Raw genomic sequence first — 24,491 nt, forward strand, 5'->3', positions numbered from 1 at the left:
GGCAAGAAATATTTAGGGATTTGCATTCATTTTAAACAAATGGCTAAAATGCAATGAATGAATCTATTTTGTTTCATTTGTGGACCCTCCGCGCCCCCCCCCCCCCCCCCCCCCAAAAAAAAAACCAAACAAACCTAAAACAAATAGAGGGTGCCCATAACTATTAAACACAATTTTCTGTTCATTCATTTATGTTTCCCGTTCAACTCTATGACTCATGTAAAAGTGCTGCAGTGAGACTGGGGGTTTCCGCCTGAAGGTAACTATAGCAACCAAGCAAATCCTGTGAGATAGTAATCTGGCCAAAGCCAAAGTGGAAGAAGTAGGCAAATTGACAGGGTGGAAGACCAATCAAGATGAAGTATTTTTTTAAACTAGCTGATAACTGGCATCTGGATCAAGTGACACTGAAGTCCTCTCACTGAAAAGTCTGAGCATGTAAAAAGGAACTCCATTTTCTCTGTTTGATTCCATAGGGAAAGGTTGTCATTTTGAAAACTCTGTTAGAATGAAAAAAGGTTTTAAAAAAAGAGAGAGAAGAATTTTGTATTTGGCAAAGGGTTTTTTGTTATCTTCACTACTGCAGTCACAGTACTCTCACTGTGGGAGAGAGACAGAGGCACTGAATTCTCTCAGTTCACTGGAACAGGGCAATGGAGATAAAACAGCAGTAAACAAACAGCAGTGATTGTTAGTCTCTGTCTGATTCTTGACACTGGAAGTTCACTGCTAATAGTGTAGATTGCAGAGAGAGAAAAGAACAGCCTTGCCAGTTTTTTCTCTGTCTAAGAGTTTTTTTGTGTACAAAAGGATTCAGTCCACAGTGCATACACACATATACTGACCAAAGATCCATCAAGCCCAGTATCCTATCTCCAACAGCAGCCATTCAAGTCACTAGTACGTAGCAAGTACACAGACATTAAATAGACCCCCATGCTACTAATGCTGGCAACAAGCAGTGGCTACTCCCTATTGGTTTATAGCAGTTTATGGCTTCTCCTCCAGAACTTATACAACCCTTTTTTAAATCCAGCTGCACTAGTTGCCTTAACCATATCCTCTGGCAATGAATTCCAGAGCTTAATTGTGTGTTGAGAAAAATAATTTTCTCTGATTTGTTTTAAATGTGCTACTTGCTAATTTATGGAGTGCCCCCTAGCACTTGTACTATCCGAAAGATTAAATAACCATTTCACATTTACCCGTTCAAGTCCTTTCATGATTTTGTAGACCTCAACCATATCTCCCCTCAGCCATTTCTTCTCCAAGCTGAACAGCCCTAACCTTTCTGTATGTATGTGTGTGTATGTGAGATAGAGACATTTTTTGCATACACTGTGAGGGATGGTCAGATAGCAGGGAGTTTGTACCACTAGCAAGCTGCTAATTTTTGTTTAGCAATGCTTGCTAAGCACGGAAGTTAACTTAATCTCTCAACTTGATTGAGTGTATGTGACAGACACTCAGACAATATTGGACTGATAATGGCGAATAATACAGTGCATTAATAAACTAAACTGGGATATCAAAAATCCCAGTAATCATCATTTCCAATTTCCTCATGCTACTGTGAGCAAAGGGAAGAGGATGGAATGACATTGGGCAGAAGGATGGCAGGGGCACAGGATTAGGTGTTGTTGCAAAGCCAGCTCAGCCCAGTAGTAGCAGTAAGAAAAAAGGGAATCCTGCCCTTAAACTTGAGAGACTTTTCTAGCTGCAGAAAGCTAGGACTGGAAGCTAGCTCAAGTCCTAAGATATTAAAATTGGAAGAGCATATACCATCACCACCTGTTCCTCTTATTTTGGAGCAGGGACGAAAGAAAAGAGAGCCATTTGAGGCTGACATTAGCAGGGGCAAAGACAGGGGCAGTAGAAGTGCAACACCCAAAACCAGCAATGCACTCCTCCATGATTATTGAAGTAATGGAGGCAGTATTTTTGCAAACTGATTCTGAGGAAGAATTGTGTCTCAGATTTCTGAATCAGAAGATATTGAAGAGCTAGTAGACAAAAACAATTTGGGACCTCTAGCCTCCAGTGAAGAAATGGGCGGGGTAGATGATACGGATGGAGTTGACATCAACCTTCAGGAAGAACAGGCAGTGCAGTTAGAGAGTATAAGTGATGACCCTTGCCTTTTCCCTCATGGCCCACCCTCAACCTCAACTCCTGTGCCAGCAACAGCACCCCCCAAGGATCTAGAGGAGAGGAGATCTCAGAAGACATCCATGGTGTGGAGGCACTTTAAAGTGGGGTTGGACCTGCAATTTGCTCAGGGCATTCATTGCAGTAAGGCCATCAGTTGAGGGAAGGCACTGGGGAATTTGATAATGGTGGTATGCAGCATCACCTACAGAAACATCACCCACTAGCACTGGCATCAGGGAAGGGTGGCAGTACTAGCTTGGGGACATCCTCTGCCACTCAAAGCAGACGCAGTGGCAAAAGGGTTGAAAAGGGGAATATTTTTTCCAAAGCTGACCTCACGGCCGCTTTCCCTGGTCAGGTGGTAGGCCTGCAGCCCCCAGCCATACGTCTGTAGCAGCATACCACCATAGAGCAGATAGGCTGATATTCTGTATCACCATCCTGGGGGCAAGAGGCAAGCAGCATTCAAAGAGGTGATGATGTGCATCAGGAAAATGAGTGCCCCTGAAGATAGTGGAGAACTTGGGCTTTAAGCATCTGCTGCGTCTCTCAGGCCCCTAATTATAAAGTGTCCTCCAGGACAGCATTTAGTAGGCAGGTTATCCTCACCTGTACAATCAGTGTTGTAGTCATAAACAAGCACAAGTGGCAAAGGCAGTAGGGAGTGGGTTACCAGGGAATCCCTTGAGAAGGAATCTGGAGCCTGTCTGAGAAGGTTTCCGGGTTGTAGTATACGGCGAGGAGGATTTTTCATATATTCAACCGGGAGAGAGTGGCGAAGTGAGCACTGGGGAAAATGTCTGAAGGGGAGGCTGGGGAGGAAACACTTGAAGTAGATGAGAGAAATATAAAGGTGGGAAGAAGCATTTTGTTCATGTGCGTGTGTTGCGGCAGAGCTGCTACAGCCTTGCCATAGAAACCTGTGAACCCTGATCAGATTGGTGTGTGGTTTTTTTTGTTAAACATTTCGCAACCTCTGACTGCTGGAAACCCCAGAAATAAAATTGTGGTTTGTTGATGACACCTGGTTATCCCAGTGTGTGGGTTTGGCAGAGGCTGGGTATGGGTATGGGTGCTGAAGGAAAGTGGGGAGCAGTCACAGAGGGGAAACACGGGTGTTGGGGTTTCCATTTCCAGCTTGGTAAATGCTACCTTCGCCTCCTGTGCTAGGTCCCGCTGCGCCTTCTATTTGACCAATTTTATTTTTTTTTTGTGAACCCACAGAAACCAGGCAGGTAGCAGACCCCGGGCCTCTGACGTACACGTTCTTTTTTCCATTCTTGTTTTATTGAAGCCGCTCTGCCCTCTCCTTTCTTCCTTCCTCTTGCCTGCCGAGCTGTTACCTACCTACACAAGATTGTTTGGAAGTTCCGTGTGTAAGCCGAGCTCCATAAAACAGCGGGGAGATAGTTTTCAGTGGGAGAGGCGAGTCCTTTGCATTATTAATCCATAGAGGCAAGAGACGAGCTTTAAAGATCGATGTCTCTGAAGCTAATGACTACATTAATCGGTAACGAGGTGGGGAGGCAGGCAAGCAGACTCAAGCATGGCTGAAAAAACACCCGAGTGTGAGCACTGCAGTGTCTGCTTTTTCAGGGCAGGTTGTGTTGCAGGAGCACTCAGCCCTTCTACACAGTCCCTGCTGGCTCATCGGGGCCCTGTGTGAAAACTGAAATTAGTGCCCCCCCCCCCCCAAAACCAACAAAAACCCAAGGCCAGCTCTAGGGAAAATGGTGTGCTGAGTGAAAATGGTTGCTGGTTTTAACCTTTCTGCCCCTCAACTGATCCCTGCTCCTTGGGAGCAAAGAGGAAGGAAGACAGACAAAGAGGAGTGGGGGAAGGGCAAACAGAACGACACGGATTAGCAGCAGTGCGCACACTTTCTCTCTCCCCCTGACCTCAGCACTCTCCCCACCCTCCACCCCCCCCCCCCCCCCCCACCCCCAACTCTGCAGTGCTGGCCTTAGAAATATAGAAATACATATTCTCTAGAGATAGAAATGCTGCATCTACAGAATAAAAGACATTTTTTTTTTCATTTTCTATCAATCATGGATCCCTGGATCACACATCGTCAGCAGAACTGAGCCAAATAATCTCCAACACAAATTTCAAATTTTGTCTAAATAACCAAGAAGTAGAGCACACCCCTAGACTATGCATTACCTTGGCCTGATATTAACTGTATCTGGCAACTTGGCTGTAAAACATTAGAAGAAAAATTCCTACGGGCCCTGTAACGAAAGCCCTGGCCAGTTCTAGCTACCCAGCAAAACTATTTTTAATGTCATCTGACAGCATTGCATCAACAGCTTTAGAAAATGGACACAAGATCTTATTCAGATGATATTTAACACCTCATAAATTACGCAATATATAATATTTGTTTGAGACAAATACAGAATAAGGACACCATGAAGCATCAATAGAAATGAGCAGACAAAACTGGAAATAGCCATAAGCCAGATGCTCTATGCACATCAAACAATAAAATCAAGAAATATAAATCATGAATCATAATAGTAAAATCATACTACTTAAAAGAATAAATATTTCAAAACATCTGATGAATAGAAGGTACAATAATTTAAAAAAAATTTTAATTTCCCATAAGATCAATAAAATATTTCAAAACAGCAGAAACATTAAATAACACACAATGATGAAAACTAATAAGGATTAAAATGTCTCTTGCTTTCCCTACATGGGACCTTTTGATTTCCGGTCACCCTGAGATTGTTATGGACTGGGGGAGAGGCCTCCACAAACTTTATCCTCTCTCTCACACACACTTACACATGTTCATTCTCTCACACACTCCCTCTCTCTCACATGGAAAACTTTTTCCCAGTTTTCTACCGCCTTCTTCAACTTTCGACGCCTCCGTAATTCTACGTAGTTAAATGACACCTATACAGTTCTCCTGTACATTGTCTCCCCCTACTCTTTTATATTCTCCCCATACCTCCTTCTAACTATGCTTTCCCCTTCCCGCCCTACCCCTAGCCTACCCTCTCCCACCCTTTCCCCCTCTCAATTCGGCTCCCATGGTTTCTTTTTTGTACTGTTTTATTTGTTCACTTTGTTATAATGTTTCATTGTTATATTATATTACATTGTTATATTGTTTCACTGTATCTCCCACCTGAGTTCTTTGTAAACCGGCATGATGTGCTTCATGAATGTCGGTAAATAAAAGTTAATAAATAAATAAATAAATGGATAGGCTTTCTCTCCCTCATGCATGCACACACACACACACGTGCACAAGCTCTCTTCCTTTCACACACACACACACACGCACATACACATACTCTCAGGGTCTTCTCTCTTTGGGCTTTGGCAGAATGGGGTCCACTGCAACCTCACCAGGCCTCCTCTCTCTTTGGACCATAGCAGGATGGAGTCCGCTGTGGCCCTGCCAGCCCTTCTTTCCTTGGGCTGTAGCAGGATGGAGTCCACAGTGGCACTGCTCAAAACATAATCAACTAAAAATTTGGGCATTCACTAGAGTCACTGCTTCTGGAGGCATAGTTCATTGAAACCATACCAGGGGGCGCAAGAATTGCTGACTTATTACATGAGAGGAGACACTGCAAATGCCCCTACCCAAAAGCCTGTTTTAGCAGAAAACCTTTCTGAAAATATCACAACTTCTTTAAATAGTCACTCATTCTAAGCTCTATTGGTAGAGTATTCCAGAGTGAAAAAGGGATTCTCTTGTCGTCGTGAGGTGAGCAGCTCTGACTGAGGGCACATGAAGACCATCCAGGCGAGATCTGCAGGCTGTTTACAATTTATAAATTGATTCCACACTGGTAAAGAGAGTCCTTTAGCTCTTGGCCCAAGGATTGACAGATTTGTTTGGGTCCAATCACTCACTGTCACTAGACCTGCTATCACCGTGCCTGGAGATTGTCTGCCCGGGTGGCAGGCCTGGATTTAGGCACCGGCACAGTAGGCCTGTGCCTAGGGTGGCAAAATTCCTGCTGCCCTGACGGCCGCCACTTTCTCCCCAAGTTCCCTCCCTCCCCACCTGAATCTGCTGTTGCTGTTGTTGCCCCCCCCCTCCAAGCTGACTGAATTCCCGCTCCCTCCCTCCAGCCAGGCGTCCGATCCTTTCCTGAGCCCGCTGATCTCAGTGCAGGTGCTGCTCTTCTGAGAGGGTGCGGAGACTGCTAGAGCCTGCGGCCCAGTGCTCACAGGCTCCACCTCCCGTATGGAAGCCCAGGGAGGACAGGGGGCACTGAAGTTCCTGTAATTGCTGGACCATGGTTTACTCAGTCCCTGTGCATTCTGCCTTGTCCAAAGAGCAGCACCTGTAGTGAGGGCTACAGCTTTCCGGTCAATGGGGTGGTGGGGCAGTGGGAGGGAAAGAACCAAAAGCCCTCTAGAAGGGATGGAAACTGAATTAATTTGTATGTGGCCTGCAGGCGGGGAGGGTGGCAACATGGCTCCTGCACTGACAGTGCCTAGGGACAGCTTTGGGTGGATCTGCCCCAATTTGGTGCCATTTTTTAGGTCAATGTAATAAGGTGCGCTCTGTTGAACACACTTATTAGTGTACGGTTATGGGCAAACTTATTCCAGATTTAATAAGGGGGGGGGGGGGGACACAATATTCAGCTGCTTAGCGGCTCAGCTAGTTAGCCGGCTAACTAGCAAGGTATATTCAGTGGTACGATCGCGCCATCAGGGATCCGTCCTGGCCCAGGTTCAGGCCCCCGCCCAGAGACCAAGTCCCAAGGCCGGACCCTCAGCCTAGGCTCGGGCCCAGGCTGAGTCCAAGGCCCTGGCATCCAGTATAGGCTCCAACGTCAGGCCTAGGGTGAGGCAGCGGAGCCACGCCTTGAAGCCTGGGGCTTTCTTTCAGGGCCTAGGCTGAGGTCACGGCAACCTACTGCAGCCCTAGGCCTACTCAAGGCCTCTGTCTCGTCTGCGGATCCCCCCACCCACGCCATTTTTTTGGGTGGGAGGGATGGGTAGTGGGGAGGCCACATTTCATTTTTTCATGTGTTTTTGTGGTGGCTTTTTTAAATGTTTATTTCTGTTTGTAAATTGAAGAAAGCAAAATAAACACCAAATGAAATGAAATTAGTAGAAAAAACCACACCAATAACGAAATTAAAAAACAAAACAAAATTTGTATCCTGTGCACCCCTATTATAAAACATCAAACAATAAAATCATATAAAATATCAGTCATAATAGTGAAACCATACTAATAGAGAATAAATATTTCAAAACAGCTGATGAATAGAATAACATCCATTAATAAAAAATGTATAGAATTTTTTTTTAAATTTCTCAAACACCTATAAAATATTTCAAAACAGCAAACACGTCAAATAACACTCAGTAATTAGAGCTAATAAGTGTTTTTAAAAAATCTCCTGCTCTCCATACCAGGGAACTTTTGATTTCCATTCACTCTGAGATTGTCGTGGATTAACACGTACATGTTCATTCTAACACACACACACTCTCACTCTAACACATATGCTCAGTCACTGACACACAGAGATGCCTTCTCTCATTCTCACACACTCACTCTTCTCCCCCTCTAGAATGCACAAGCTGCAACAACCTCCTCCTGTGGCCCACACGGCTGATGGGATTCCAGCTCCTTTTGGCCCCATGGGCTGATGCTATCCCCGAGGCTTCCAGCTGTGGCAATGGTGTCTCCTTCGCACTTTCTTGGACCCATGCAACGTAACTTCCTCTTCCGGGCCTGCACGTACGGGAAAATCAAGGATGAGCCATCAGCACGGTTCTGCCACTGCTGTGCCGCCCCCCCCCCCCCCCCCCCCCCCAAAAACTATGGTGCTCCAAGAGACCGCCTTGTATTTCCACTGGCCCTGTTGCACCCATCACACGTCTTCCAATCCTAGCAGTGACATGCTTTGTTTCCCTGTGCACATTCCTCTTAAGTACCCAGCATATGAGTATTTCCATACATAAATTGTTGCTTGAAATAGCTAAACTGGGGATGTCTCAGGAGACAGATATAGTGTTTAATGTATGATTCAGTGCCACGCCTAATCCATCTCAATTATGCCATGAATTAAGGATCCAAGAACAGTGAAACAAAGCTATATTGGGCCAACAGTATTTCTGCATCATAGATTCGTGATATTGAACTATGCTTAAATTACATCTATTTGCTAATTAAATATGTGTATGCAGTTCCACTGTGCTCGGCGTGGATAATTGAAATGAAATTACTCCGAGTGATTGAAATGGAGCAAGAACTGACAACAAAAAAAGGGGGAACATTTGCTGGCTTTATTGCCGGGGAGTAGCACTAGCGAATCATTTTGCACATCATTTCTGCCCCCCTGTGCCTGTTCCATCCTCTGTTACTTCTCCGCCGGCGCACAAGCGTCAAGCCCTCTGGAGCTGGACTAGCTATATTTGAGGGGTGAGGAGCATGTGAAGGTGCATGTGTATTGGAGGGGGATGATGTGGAGGGTAAGGGACTGTTTGTGGTCACTCCTCCTCCTTCAAGCTCCGGTTATATTTTTTTCCCTAGGCTGTGATGAATACTGTTGTTTTTTTTTCTTTTGGCCAATATCTGCTTTACCATTGTTGCTGTTTGGGCTTTTCGGGGGTTGTTTTCTGGTATTTGGCTTGCAAGGCCAAATGATTTGGGACGAATTGCACGCTAAAGGGGAAATTTTTCAAAAGGATTTACGCACGTAAAAGTAGCATATATCGTAGCAATTTTCAAAAGCCCATTTACGGGCATGGAAGAAAGCTTTCATACGAATGCACACGGCAGCATATATGTGGGTATATGGCCACTCTTAGCTCTACCATAGTATTTTATAACCCACGCATGTGATATGTGCACCTTTTATAAAATATGTGTATATGTCCCCCGCAACACATGCGTGTATGTAGTCTTTCGCATGAATACACGCAATGCATTGAAATTACTTATATCAATGCATTGACCATTGCGGACTTTTCCCACCTATTTTATGCGCGAACGTAAAGCAGGTGCAAGTCCTGATTTATGCATGCAAGTCAGCCAGTTTTAAAACATGCACACGTAAATGAAACTAACCTGTCTAGTCCACCAGTGCATGCGATCCTTCTCCAGGTCATAGAGCCCTTCCTGGTTCTTCTCAGCCTGAACTCCTCCTGGTTCACCCAGACCTCCTGCCCAATCAGCTCTTCACGTTTAATATCACTTATGCCAGATAATCAGCAGTGGTAAAAATGTATTTATTTGTATGTGAGTTGGAAAATGTATGCGCGTACCTTTTAAAATAGCAGCTTATGTGCGTAAGGGTTGCCTCGCCACAGAAAATCCCTGCACTGCCCCCTCTTTTTTTTTTTTGCACGAATATGTGCACTTGAAAGTGAATATGCATGCGTATTTTTATGAAGTACGGAATACGCGAGTGGAGACTACTTACGTGCAAATCTGCCCATTTTTTACGCAGGGAACATGTTGAAAATTCACTTTTACTTATGTGCATAAAGCCTATTAACAATCCAATAGCATATATTGTAGTAATTTCCAAAAACCCACGTACACGGATAAAATGCATTTACAGGTGCAAAACCCCAGTCTTAGGTGCATAACTCCTTTTGGAAATTTCCTTAATGGTAAAGAGTCTTAACCAGCTGCCGGCACAGGCAGCCAATCTGATATTTGGTCGAGAGGGGGGGGGGTGTCTTAGATGTCCAGTATCTATTCCGGCGCTGTCCTGTTTTGTGACATTGCGTTTGGATGCTAGCATTTGAGAATTTACAACAAATGTAGCCATTCCTGTGCAAATAATCCCCGTTACAAAACACTCCCCTTCTCACTGTATCTTTTCACAGTGCTTTGCACATCCCTTGCTGTGGAAATAATTCCTGCCCTAAGAACACTTTCCGTACTGCAACATCTTTTTACAGTGACGGTGCATCCTTTCGTATGGAAATAATCCCTGTAATGTGAAAATTTCCCTTAAAGGAATATCCTTTCACAGACTCTGGCATGTCCCTCCATATAGAAATAATCTCTGTAATATGAATACTGCCCTAATAAGAACATCTTTTCCTACTAGGTTTTTAATACAGTAACACAGCATCCCCGCAGCACAGTAATACTGCATCTGAGCTTTTTAAAGAGAGGCTCTTGATGTTGTCATAAACTGTTTTCAGTGTATGACAGGCTTTAGCTGTAATGGAAGGTGCTAACACAATTTGATGCCCCTCAGAGAGAAGACCGTCCCCCTTCCAACAGAGAATCTCATCTCAGCTGGCATGAGGCAGGAGGCATCACATCTGCAAATGCAATCTTAGCCTCCCCCAGCTCCTCTCTCGTGGAGATGCTACCTCATTTATGGCTTGGTTACAGACTCTCTTGCTATTTTTTTTTTTTTACCAGCATGCTGCAGTGTCAGGGAATTCATAAGGCTCTTTTAAACAATATTTTTTATTTTACTCTTAGCATACAGACTACAATTGCTGGACTAATTGTGCTTGGTGCTTTGTACAAGTATACATGAGAATGTTCCTGCTCCAGGGAGCTTACAATCTAGTCAAGACTCATAAGCAAAACAAATAATAGGTTTCAGGGCATTCAGGGTATTTAATTATTAGAGCAAACATGATTAAAACTGAGAAGGTTAAGTTCTTGGAGAACCAGGGTTTAAGATGTAAGAAGGTGATTTCAAAGCCATTTCCACAGTTAAAACAGCTTGACTGATGACATCACAGCAGGTTCCTATCTCCACTAAGGTTCTGACCTAGACCATTTGAACAAACAAGAGCAAAAAAACAGGATTAAACAAGTTAGGAGCTAAAACACTCCAGGGTGTGTATTATTATCCAGGAGAAGAAGAAATCTTAGCAATTCTTACAAATAGCAGCAAACATTTCAATTTAACACTTTTCATTAGCAGCATTCTCTCAGCCTGTTAACAGTGCACATCTTCCCTCTAATCTTAGATTTCTGCACCACATTATGCATGCGGCTGGGCACGCCCATGTAGACAGGACTGAGGAGCAGGGATGGAGGGTGGGGTAGGGGTCCTTGGAATCAATACAGCCACTTCATTGCATTGACATCAAGGTCTGAGGAGAAGCTGTGGGTGACACCTTTTCTTGGGTGGGTGGGTGGGTGTGGAGGGGGTACCTAGTAGATTTGTGAGTAGCTTTCAAAGGTTAAACTACCTTCAGCATGGTCAGTGCAGAGTCAGACAGTGCTAAGGCCAAACCTGACTGGCTGTGGTGTCATCGGGACCGATTTTCATCTGTTGTTTATCCCTTTTGGAAGTTTATCCAGGTGAGGGCCCAAGATGCACGAATGACGATGCCCACTCCAGAAACTTTGTGTTTACCCTTAGATTTCCCTATTCAGTAGAATGTATAGCCTGTGCCATCCTCTGCCAGACTCAGTTCTTCTGAGAGGCCAAGGTTCACTCCATGCTACTGTGGCCTAGATCCTAAATTCTGACCCCTATGCCACTAATAGTGGTATCCTTAAACTTTTTCCCAAGTTTCTCACTTAACCTCTACCACTGGCTATTTTGAGAGGATGGTGGTACAGAACAGGATGGCAGTGTTTGCCCATTCCTTCAAGTAGTGTGTGTAGAAATGATCTCTAGAAGGAATGTGCCCTGTGTAAATAAATCTGAATTCTGAGTGGTAGAAAAAGGAATTAAGAGGGGACACTAGAACCTGTCCTGGATTCTGTGAATATCCTTTAAAGGTTCTGCCATTCTAGCAAGACCTCTTCATGTCATTAAGGTCTGCTCCTTGCTGCAATATGCCTTATCTAGAGCCCTAGGGCATTATGGACATAGCTGGCTGCCAGAACAGTCTCCCTTTCTGCCAATGGACTCAGGACTACTGGTGCGTACTACCTGGTCCTTAGTATAGGAATCAGGCTAGGGACTGTGCTTTCTTTCTTTTTGATTGCTGAAAGTGCTTGAAGTTTTCATGGTTGTGCTGCTAGAGGGAGTTGAGGTTGTCCGTTAGATTGTTCTGTAATAGGATCCTGTAACTCATTCTCTCCTTTAAGTGACTGATTACTGCTGATTTTTTTACTTCGGTTATATTCCCCAGAAGATAAAATAAAAGTTTAACCTCTTGGAACTATATTGTATCGTGCGAGACAGTGTCTTTGTCTTTCGCCATGTGAGTAGAACATTGCTATCCCATGCAGGATGAGTGCCACATCCACCCCAGCCTGTGACAAATGACCATCATTTGTGGGCCATCTGTGTACAGGGTTTGTAGCCAGGGCTTCCCGACAACATCCTCGACAGGTCCCCATCACCACAGGACTTAAAGGCAAAAATGCACCATGAAGAATTCTCCATCTCTCAGCGAACAAAAACAACATCCACCTTTTGAATCTCTAAGACTCTGTGAAACTAAATCTAGCAACCTATTATGTATTTCCTGGAACCCTGAAACCCTGCTGTTACAGACCTAACAGTATCACCCACCCAAGTGCTATACCCACCCTTCCACCTTAATTATCAACCCCATCCTATGCCTTTATTAGAACACACTGTATGTGATAATTTACCCACAAATCCCAAGACAATAAGCTATGATGATGTTTATATAACCTTTGTTTTTTTTCATGATCACTGTAAACCATTCTGATGGCGAAACCGAATGACGGTATACAAAACACCTTAAATAAATAAATAAATAAATCAATAAATAAAAGCTGTAGTAGCTGAGCTTAGTCTCATGATGTTGCTGAATAGCCTGCATGAGTGGTTTATGATGAGAGAGGTCTGGACATGCCCAGACCCACTGCCTCGTCCACACACACCATGTACTGACTAGTGCAGAAGATCCACAAATTCAGCACTATATATATATATATATATATATATATATATATATATATATATCTCAATGCAGGTTTTACATAGGAGTAAATATATATATATATATATATATATATATATATCAATGCAGGATCTACCTGCTTGTGCGATTGAACCCCATAGCATGGTTGATAAGATGTTTGTGCATATCCACACATGAGAGGACCTACAAATATTCAGGCTGATGCAATATCAGTGTGCGTAAAATGGGCGCCAATAATTGAGCACCCGTTCTCCTAATGGACACCGATCCACCTTTCCCGGACACACGATTTAATATTAAAATGAACATTCATAATAAAAAGGAGACACTAGGGGGTGCTGTGCATCCCAGGAAAGGAGGCATCGGGGGCCCAGGAAAAGTGGCTGTCAGTGCAGGTTAGGAAATGGACGCTCAACATGAGCGTCCGTTTTCTTCCGCTACCGGCACAATATACACCTGCAATATACAGAGCCTGGACCGTGTAAGTTGTGGGTGTATTTTGGGCGCCCAGAAATTTTTTTTTTTTTTGCATTTTTTTTTCTACATGATTCCACTTTCTGTGGTTCCTCCTACTTAGAATCGTAACGGTAGTGGCGTAAAATTTGCCGCGTTGCGATGGGCGCATTGGCTGCAGGGGAAGATTTTTGAATTGCGGGGATCAGCTATTAGCGCTCATCACATGTAAAGTGATGGACGCGCGTTTTGGACATGCTCATCCTCATATTGCATCGGGGGGTTATGGACGCGCGTCCAATCCTGTGTTGTGCGCTGTGCATCAGACTGATTGTCTGTGGGGTCCATGCTACTCTGTGATTCTGAGTGATTTAGCCTAGGGCTATGAAGATGAGCAAGGAGCCTGTGTGTTGCCATGAGGAGGCACCGCCGGAGCTCGGTAGAACAGAAGCTATTGTCTGGACTAGCAAGAAAGACTTGCACACTCAGCTTCCATGACATATGGAGCAAAAGCAGAAAGAGAAATAGGTGACTGTGTTTCTTATAGCTATCAGCAGACCTGTTTACAATGTGGGAGAAGGCATTATCGCTACAGTAATGCGTGCAAGTCAGAAACACGCTAAGGCTTCATTTATTTATATTCTGTAAATCCTGGGTCTGTCACTGACTCTCTGTACGTGACCTCGGGGAGTCACTTTATCTCCCTGTGCCTCAGTTCTAATCCCCAGCTGTCACTGATTCTGTGTGTGTGATGTTAGGATGAGCCATTTAATCTCGCTCCTTTTAGTTTTAATCCCTGGCACTGTCGCTGATATTCTGAGTGTGACTTCAAGGCAATTCACTTTTACCCCTGTGCTTCACTTCTAATCCCAAGCTCTGTCACTGGCTCTCTCTGCATGTTACCTCAGAAGGAGTCGCTTTCTTTCACTCTGCCTCAGTTTTAATCTCTGGCCCTGTCACTGGCTCTCTCCGTATGTTACCTCAGAAGGAGTCGCTTTCTTACACTCTGCCTCAGTTTTAATCTCTGGCCCTGTCACTGGCTCTCTCCGTATGTTACCTCAGAAGGAGTCGCTTTCTTTCACTCTGCCTCAGTTTTAATCTCTGGCCCTGTCACTGGCTCTCTCCGTATGTTACCTCAGAAGGAGTCGCTTTCTTTCACTCTGCCTCAGTTTTAATCTCTGGCCCTGTCACTGGCTCTCTCCGTATGTTACCTCAGAAGGAGTCGCTTTCTTTCACTCTGCCTCAGTTTTAATCTCTGGCCCTGTCACTGGCTCTCTCCGTATGTTACCTCAGAAGGAGTCGCTTTCTTTCACTCTGCCTCAGTTCTTCAGTTCTAATCCCCGCCTCCGTCACTGACTCTTTGCTTGGGCAGGATACTTTATCTCCCTGGGTTACACAGTTTTATTCGCCTGATAATAATAATGTGTTTCATTCTCTCCCACTCTCCAGGAAGCAGAATACAAATCAGATGCCAAACTGACTAGTCAGACTCCCCACCCTGGAGGAGGCTGCACAAATATGAGTAAAAGGACATTGAGATTCAGTTTGGATGAAAAACATTCCCATGTGGTCAAATATTTATTTCTTCATTCTGTTCTGCTGTTGCTTTGGCTGCATTACTCCCCCAGTACTGCAGTTCTGTTAAAATGTCAGTAAGACTCACACATCTTCATAGAAAAATTACTGAAGTACTAATGCAACTTATTTAAAGTGCTTCTTAGACATGTTAATAAGTGCTGCAGTGTAAATTTCCCATCCATGAAAATCCTGCATTAAGAGCCTGAGGTCCTAAAGAGGTTTTTTTTTTCCCATTTTGAGTCTATGGGGAAATTGCTCTGCACATCTGGCCCTTAATGCGTCTGTTCCTTTTTCTCAAATCTTGTTTTCAAGTGCTGAAATTAATTGGTCCTTTTGAAAGACATTAACACATTAATAAAAACGAAACAAAACAGCGCTTCGCCTTGCAAAGTGTTTGAATGACAGGGCAAGATGGACTCACTTCTCGTTTAACTGAAAGGAGCTGAGAAGCTGGAGGTGGGGGACCTCCGTGTCAATGGGCAGGTCATTCGGAGCTGGGAGGCCAGGCAGATTAGATTTAAAGAAGAGTCTGGGGGGCCAAAATTCAAGCTGATGTTGTCCGGGAGGACAGGAAGGTGCCCAGGGAGCTGGGCTCACGGGCAAAGGAAGGCTGGGCATTCTGTCGTTTCCAGCCACCACGCACCGTCCAGCAGGGCGAGGGCTCAGGAAATATTTAACCTGGACCAATGGGGGCGCGGCAGAACCGGGCTTCAGAGCGATCGCATGGGGGCCCACAAGCATTCGGATGTTTTAGGATCAGCTGAATGTCCTTGGAAAGTATGGAGGGGGGTGGGAGGGGAATCAGCTTAATGTCCAGGAGCTCGCCTTTTAATTCTGCAGCGGCCGCTGAACCTGGGTGTATATTCAGCTGCCGCTACTTAGCCGCATAAGTCACTCTTATCCAGCAATATTGCCTGGGGAGCAAGTTCAAGATTAGGCTCTAACCCTGTGTGTGACCTCAGGGAGCATCAAATTTATCAAGTCGTGACTTTTTTCTTATCCTGAGCTCTGTCATCGACTCTTTCTGTGTGACCATGGGGGGGGGGGAGTCAGTTTGGGGTCTATTTACTGAAACAGGCTAAAAACATTAAAGGTGAATTTTCAAAGCATTCCACGCGCCAAAACGGGAAAACACATCTAGCACATGTGCGTATCCACCCGATTTTCTAAATCCGCCACATACGTACACGAGTACCAATGCGCGCATATCTCGCAGCAGGGGGAAAAAGGGGTGGAATGTGGGTGGCGTCTGAACATTCTGGGGCGGGGCCAAGAGGTATGTGCACGTCCAGGTATATTTCAGCGCAAAGTTCTTTCTGCTATTGATGAGCTGTAAGTCTGAATGAAACTATTTCTAGCCACATGTAAACTGTCTGAGGGGGTCTGACTCATCTGGGAGGCGTGCAAGTTCAAGAACCAGGGGGGTCTTGAAGACATAGCTATAGACTGGGCAAACTGGTGAAAGTGGTTTATTTCCTGGATGTGCGCGTGTTATAAAATTCCCTTCACTCGCGCGTCTAACATTTATTTATTTATTTTGTTTTTATTCCGCTTTTTGGGCACTTCCGACTTGAGGGGGCGAGTTCATAAAATATCCCTGTGCGCTGATGACATGTTGGTGAGATTGGCAGCTCCTCGGACATCCGGCCCAGCCCTTCTCGCCCTTCTCTCAACGTATGGAGCCTTGGCAGGATACAAAATTAACTTTAAACAAATATGAATTGTTCCTGACAGATCCAAGCATGGGGGGCCCAGAGAGTCTCTCAGTTTTCAAGGTGGGGGCAAATGGCTTTAAATATTTGAGGATTTTTGTCATTAGAAATCATAACGATCTTTATGTAAAGAACTATATTCCTTTAATAAATCAGTTGAAGCAAAATATGCTGGCTTGGGAACATCTGACGATCTCCTGGACAGGCAGAATAAATTTATTTAAAATGAATCTGTTGACAAAGCTATGGTATCTTTTCCTGTTCAATTCCTGTCAGTGTGTTTGATGAACTAAATAAATTTATGGCTAAGTTCATATGGCAGAAACAACAGGTTAGAATAAAGTTACGCTCAACACACAGGGGGGCATGACTCTACCTAACCTTCGCATATATTATTGGGCAGCCAGACATTTTTCTAAAAGCCTGGTTAACTTCTCGAGATGAATCATGATGCTGGGAAAAACTCAAGCAGAAGCGTTTAAGTTGGCGGTAAGTCCTTTTCTAAGAGTCAATGTAGGAATAGTCCTATTCTAGCTCACATAATGCAAATTTGGAGGCAGGTTTTAAAATTTTGGGGTAAGGGCAATGAAACAAATTCTCCCATTGCTCCCATTTATGAAACCCTACCCTCTTGGGGTGTAGATTTTCACCAGCATTCAGAAAATGGAGAGATAAGGGCCTAGTTTGCATAGCTCAACTATAGGGTGATAATGGGTTTCTTACTTTTCAGTATATGTGTGAGGAATTTGACATTTCTTCTGACTCCTCTGCCTTTTATGTGCAATTGAGACATTTCTTGGGGGATAGGTTCAATCTGACCAAGCCTTTACAGCAGCTGGTCTGGAGGATTTCTTGAGTGATCCAGATGCCTATGTTAAAGGTATTGCACTCATATACTTAGGAATCCTTCTAAGGAAATACAGCAAAGAAACACCACAATCTATTATTGACATTTGGAATGAGGACCTGGGTACTGAGTTGGATCATAAGGCTTGCAAACGTATCTGAATTTCTGGTCACCGCATTTCTATTTGTGCTAAAAGAGTAGGACTTATGGCTATAGTTTAGATGGATACATGGCTGAATATGCTACAATTACCATTTTTAGATGGATAACTTTTTAGTTATCTGTCTAAATGGCTTTTGAATATGGACCTCACTGTCAGTAATAACATTTCTAGAAGCTGGCAAAACTGCCACACTCCCAGGAACTCTACAACCTGCTACCTATGTTTTCTCAGTATTTCCCCCTGGAAAAGTGGAAGATGGGTGAATGGTGGGGGGTCTGTGTGTGGCACACTCTTTCCAGGTCGGTGCAAGGATATTAGGTGCCTAGATAAACTTTACAGCCTTATGTCCCTCCCTCCAAGCCATTATATTATTTATTTCTAATAACAGATTTTACATGAACAAGGACATTCATAGTCTGCTGCGTTAAAAATATCACAACACGTATATTATTTTTACATGTTCTGCTGTGGTGCCAACCAGAAAAGCCTGAAAAAAAGATACTTGGAACCCATATGGTATTAAACCTATTGTAAAATGCGTTCAATGTGAAGTTGGCCCTCAGAAAACCACACATAAACTGAATTACAATTTCAATATAGTAAACCTCCTATACTAAAAAAGCACTAAATAGCAGTACTTAAAAGTACCAACCCTACCTATCAAAGGCAACACTGCAAATAACATACCATGCCTTAAAACACTAATACACTTCCTATTAGGAAAACAGAACAAGCCAGACGGCTATAGATCCCTACACAGAAACTACACATTAGCAGAATACCTCACCTCGGTGACACATAGAGGACACAGACGGACCTTCACCAAATATAGAATTAAGACACCATAAAGTAAAAATAGGAATTTGCAAACAAAAACTGAACTGGAAACTGCAAGAAGCCAGAATCTGTATGCAGTGCAACAATGGAAAAGCATAAATATCATCATTCCTCATGAAACAGTAATTACATTAAGAAATATAACACATCAATCATAATAGTAAAACTATTCTAATAGAAAAAATAAATATTTCAAAACAGCTGATGAACAGAACATCATTAAATAAACTAAACAAAATGTCAAAAATTCTCAAAAAAATATTAAAAAAACAGAAATATTAATTAACACCCAACAATTAAAACTAATAAGAATTAAAAAATACTTGAACCTGGAAGATGTAGTAGGCCAGATTGACAAACTAAAGAGTGGCAAATCACGTGGACCAGATGGCATGCATCCTAGGGTACTGAAGGAACTAAAATATGAAATTTCTGATCTATTAGTTAAAATCTGTAACCTATCATTAAAATCATCCATTGTACCTGAAGACTGGAGGGTGGCCAATGTAACTGCAATATTTAAAAAAGGCACCAGGGGCGATCCAGGTAACTATAGACCAGTGAGCCTGACTTCAGTGCCAGGAAAAATAGTGGAAACTATTCTCAAGATCAAAACTGCAGAGCATATAGAAAGACATGGTTTAATGGAACACAGTCAACATGGATTTACCCAAGGGAAGTCTTGCCTAACAAATCTGCTTCATTTTTTTGAAGGGGTTAATAAACATGTGGATAAAGGTGAACCGGTAGATGTATATTTGGATTTTCAGAAGGCGTATGACAAAGTCCCTCATGAGAAGCTACTAAGAAAACTAAAAAGTCATGGGATAGGAGGTGATGTCCTTTTGTGGATTAGAAACTGGTTAAAAGACAGGAAACAGAGAGTATGATTAAATGGTCAATTTTCTCAGTGGAAAAGGGTAAACAGTGGTGTCCCTCAGGGATCTGTACTTGGACCAGTGCTTTTCAATATATATATATATATATATATATATATATTTATAAATGATCTGGAAAGGAATACGACAAGTTAGGTTATCATATTTGCGGATGATACAAAATTATTCAGAGTAGTTAAATCACAAGCGGATTGTGATACATTACAGGAGGACCTTGCAAGACTGGAAGATTGGGCATCCAAATGACTGATGAAATTTAATGTGGACAAGTGCAAGGTGTTGCATATAGGGAAAAATAACCCTTGCTGTAGTTACACGATGTAATGTTCCATATTAGGAACTACCACCCAGGAAAAAAATCTAGGTGTCATAGTGGATAATACTTTAAAATCGTTGGCTCAGTGTGCTGAAGCAGTCAAAAAAGCAAACAGAATGTTAGGAATTATTAGGAAGGGAATGGTTAATAAAATGGAAAATGTCATAATGCCTCTATATCGCTCCATGGGGAGACCGCACCTTGAATACTGTGTACAATTCTGGTTGCCACATCTCAAAAAAGATATAGTTGCAATGGAGAAGATACAGAGAAGGGCAACCAAAATAATAAAGGGGATGGAATAGCTCCCCTATGAGGAAAGGCTGAAGAGGTTAGGGCTTTTCAGTTTGGAGAAGAGACGGCTGAGGGGGGATATGATAGAGGTCTTTAAGATCATGAGAGGTCTTGAATGAGTAGATGTGAATCGGTTATTTACACTTTCGAATAATAGAAGAACTAGGGGGCATTCCATGAAGTTAGCAAGTAACACATTTAAGACTAATCGGAGAAAATTCTTTTTCACTCAACGCACAGTAAAGCTCTGGAATTTGTTGCCAAAGGATGTGGTTACTAGTGCAGTTAGTGTAGCGGGGTTCAAAAAAGGTTTGGATAAGTTCTTGGAGAAGTCCATTAACAGCTATTAATCATGTTTACTTAGGGAATAGCCACTGCTATTAATTGCATCAGTAGCATGTGATCTTCTTAGAGTTTGGGTAATTGCCAGGTTCTTGTGGCCTGGTTTGGCCTCTATTGGAAACAGGATGCTGGGCTTGATGGACCCTTGGTCTGACCCAGCATGGCAATTTCTTATGTTGTTATGTTCTCTCCATTCCTGGGATCGTTTGATTTCCAGTCATCCTGAGATTATCATGGTTTGGTTAGAGGGGATCACACAAACTGTATTCTCTCTCTCTTTCTCTCTCTCTCTCTCTCTCTCTCATAAACACATCCATGCTCTCTCTTCCTCACACTCACACACCTTCTCTCTCACACATATGCACACAGGCTGTCACACTCTCTTTCTCACACACATTCATACATGCATACAGGCTCTCTCACTCACAAATGACATGTACACAGGCACTCATTCATACATTCTGTCACACACACTAACATACACACACTTACACATGCATATAGACTCAAGCACATAGTAGTTATTAGTTAAACATAAGCAGACTGTGAGGAACTGCAGAAGGACACTGCCAGGCTAGAGAACTGGGCATTTAAATGGCAGAGGAAATTCAAAGTGGATAAGTGCAAAGTGATGCACACAGGGAAAAATAATCCTCAGCCCGGGTGTGTGGTGACAATCAAAAAAGGAAATAGAATGTTAGGAATTATTCAACAAAACAGAATATCATAATCCCTCTTTATCGATCCATGGCAAGACCACACCTTGATTACTGCATTTGGTTTTGGTTGCCCCATCTCAAAAAAGATGTAACAGAACCTGAAAAGATATAGAGAAGGGTAACAAAAATGATAAAAGGGATGGAACAGTTCCTTTATGGAGAAAAGTTAAACAGGTTGGAGATCTTCAGCTTGGAGAAGAAGCGACTGAGAGGGGATATGATATATGTCTATAAAATCATAAGTGGGGTGTAACAGATAAATAAGGACAAGGGGAAGCTGACAGGTAGCAGATTTAAAATAAACTGGAGAGAGTATTTTTTGATTGACTGCACAATTAAGCTATGGAATTTGTTGCCGGAAGATGTGGTCAATGCATCTAGAATAGTTGGGTTTAAAAAAGGTTTGGACCCGTTCCTGGAAGAAAAGTCCATAAACCATTATTTACAGGTAAACTTGGGGGAAACCACTGCTTCTCTCTGGGAGTGAGCAACAAGAACTGGATCTTCTCTTTGGGATCTACTGGCAGTTCCTAGAGATCTGGATTGGGGACAGGATGCCAGGCTCGATCAGCTTGGTCGTACCCAGCATGGCCTTCTTTATGCTCTTATGGGTGTCAACAGGGATAAAAGGGTAGGAGAGAAACAAAATGGAGTGGAGAGGTAGATGAGAGAACTGAAAGATGTGAGAAAATATAGGGAGGAGTGAGAAGAAGACAATGAAACTGAGAAGACAAAGATGTAGGGAACGGGGAAGAAAGAAGGTGCTTGGGTGCCTTGGTGGAGGTGGTGGTGCTATGATAGAAACAACTTGCAGGGGGGGGAAGTGGGGGAGGGGGGTTCCCCCGTGCCACCGGCACATTTAATCCCAGGAATAAACTAGTGGCAACATTAGCCCCAAGACCTCTCCTGTATCCCAGCCCTCACCTCCTTATTTACTGTACCACATCCCCTACATCGCACAAAAGCCACCACTGCATATTATCACTTAATTACCTAGAAACATCTATTGACACTTTCCCATTACGGCTCTTCGTAATTTGACTGAAGGCAAATGGGTTTTTGAAGAAGAAACAAGTTACTTTCCTTTTCCAATTAAATTCATCTTTTCTTTCCCCGTGGCCAGTCACGCACACAATTACAATAAAGGTCTATTTATGTTATGTCCACAGTTTGTTTCTGCAGACTTTTTATCTGTTGAAGAAACAAAATAAAACACAAATTATTTCTGCCCTATAACTAGCAAAGTGCATTTCATTACCTCAATAAGGCTGAGCGCGTTTCATTTTCTTCTCTTAATTTTACAGATCAGCTAAGATTCTGCAGTCGGCGCTAGGCTTGTTAGGGTGGCGAGCACCCGCAGGGCTCCGTGAGCCAAGCCGTTCGGAAATATCACCGCAGGACGGGAGCCCCCTTGGGAGGTGTCGTCCGAGCGGCCAGCAAAATGGGCCTGGAGCGCAGACTTCAAAAGAACTCAACGTGCACTCGCCGGAGGAGAACATCCCCTGTATCCGGTAGGTTTCAGTGAGGTGCAGGAAGGAGGCATTTTGCTCAGCAGAAAAACCTCAGGGCCAAAGGGTGCTGGCATGAAGGTGGAAGGGGCAGAGACACTTGGGGAATCTCGTTTGGTGTTTTATGAATGCCAGACCCTGAAAGAATTTCCTGGCAGGCCTGGCTTGCTTTATTCATAGGTTGGGAGTCTGGCAGGCTGCCGTTATTTGCCCTTGATTTCTTTTTCCCGCTGTCCATGCTGGATTTCATGAATACAAAAAATGGTCTCTGAGCCATAAATGTACATTTTTGTCAGCCTGCCGTGTTACCATAAAAATATATATTTTTTTAAAAACTTACTAGTGTATTTGTAAAAACCCGTTTCATCCAAGAACAGAAAGATAGCTTGAAAACAAAAAATTTCACTTAAATCATCTGCCGTTATCTAAAGTAAAGCAACCAGTGATTAATGGAGCTGTTCTGCTACAGAGGCACCGCAGTGTTTGAGCAGGCTACTTTGTCTTTCTGTAGTCTAAACTATTCCCAGAGTGTGAAGCTGAATTTCCTGGCACTCCCGTCCCCAGAATAACCAAAATGTGTTAATTAGCCCTACTAGGGGGTGAGAGGGGATGGACTGAAACCAGGAAATGGACTGGGCCCTGGCTTACACCAGCAGCAGGTTCCCTGGTGCGGATGTGGATCCTGCCGAGATGATGGCTGCTTGAGCAGGAAAATCAAAAGTCAGAGGGAGGGGGAGAAGAAGGAGAGGAAGATGTCAGGGTAGCAGTGCTGATTCTAGTAAGAAACATGGAACATGATGGCAGGTATAGCCCATACAGCCCACCCAGTCTGTCCAGCCACATCTTCTGCTCAATTTTATAGAGAAATATAAAAGCTTGTGTAACCCCTGTTCTGGTTTATGAGCCAAGAGGCCCAGGGGCACACGAGGGAGCCAGGGCCGGTTCCCAATTTCCCTCCCACTCCAACACAGTCCAGGGGCAAGATTCTTGTCCAGTGGGGGGAAGGAATAGATCTTCCAAGGCCTACGGTGGCAGGGGTGACTCTCAAATGTACTGTCCTGGGGAGTTATCAGTTCAATTTTGCCAATAAATACTCTGGAGGCTCAGTTGGAATGTACAAAATAATTCTTTACTGCGAAAAGTCCATAGATGGCAAAAAGACACAGTTCACATCAGTTCTTGGCACAACAGATGGAAATCACAGGTCGCCAATCTTTTCTCTATCTGTATAAAGGTCTCTCAGTATCTGGGCCAGGAAATCTCTTACCCTCCAGGACATAGAAAAGCGAAGCGTCCCTGGTGAACAGGAGTTTCCCCATCCATATAAAAATCCCATTACAGAAATACTGGTATAAAAAAATTATAAGGTCTCAGTCTTTGCACAGGTCCCAAAGGTACCCCTCTCCAGGATAAAAACTCCAGATGGGGGTCCTCAAATGGGGAACCTTATACCAAATTGTTTTACTCACACTTCTCCTCTTCAGATGACAAAACCAGGAAAAGTCCAGATAGCAGGGAACACTGCAGCTCTCTCAGATGTCCCCTCTTTAGGGTAGGAAGGATAGCCACAAACCTGCTCCTCCGCAACTCAACGTAAAAAAAACTTCACCAAAATAGGAAAATCTGGATTCCTCCTGCAGGGAGTCACCCCTGATCTAAGCCACGATCTGTGAGATGGAGAGCAGCAGAATCTTCCCTGCCTCCTGGTCTAACCTAATCTAACCTAATTTTATCTACCACACACTCCTATGGTCGTGCTGGTTTAAAAGTTGATAACATACATAAATTAAAAAAAACAGAGAAGAAAAAAGACAAAGACATCAATTTGACCTGATAAAA

The sequence above is a fragment of the Rhinatrema bivittatum genome, chromosome 11 (genome assembly GCF_901001135.1).
Source record: "Rhinatrema bivittatum chromosome 11, aRhiBiv1.1, whole genome shotgun sequence".
In the NCBI taxonomy this organism is placed as follows: Eukaryota; Metazoa; Chordata; class Amphibia; order Gymnophiona; family Rhinatrematidae; genus Rhinatrema; species Rhinatrema bivittatum.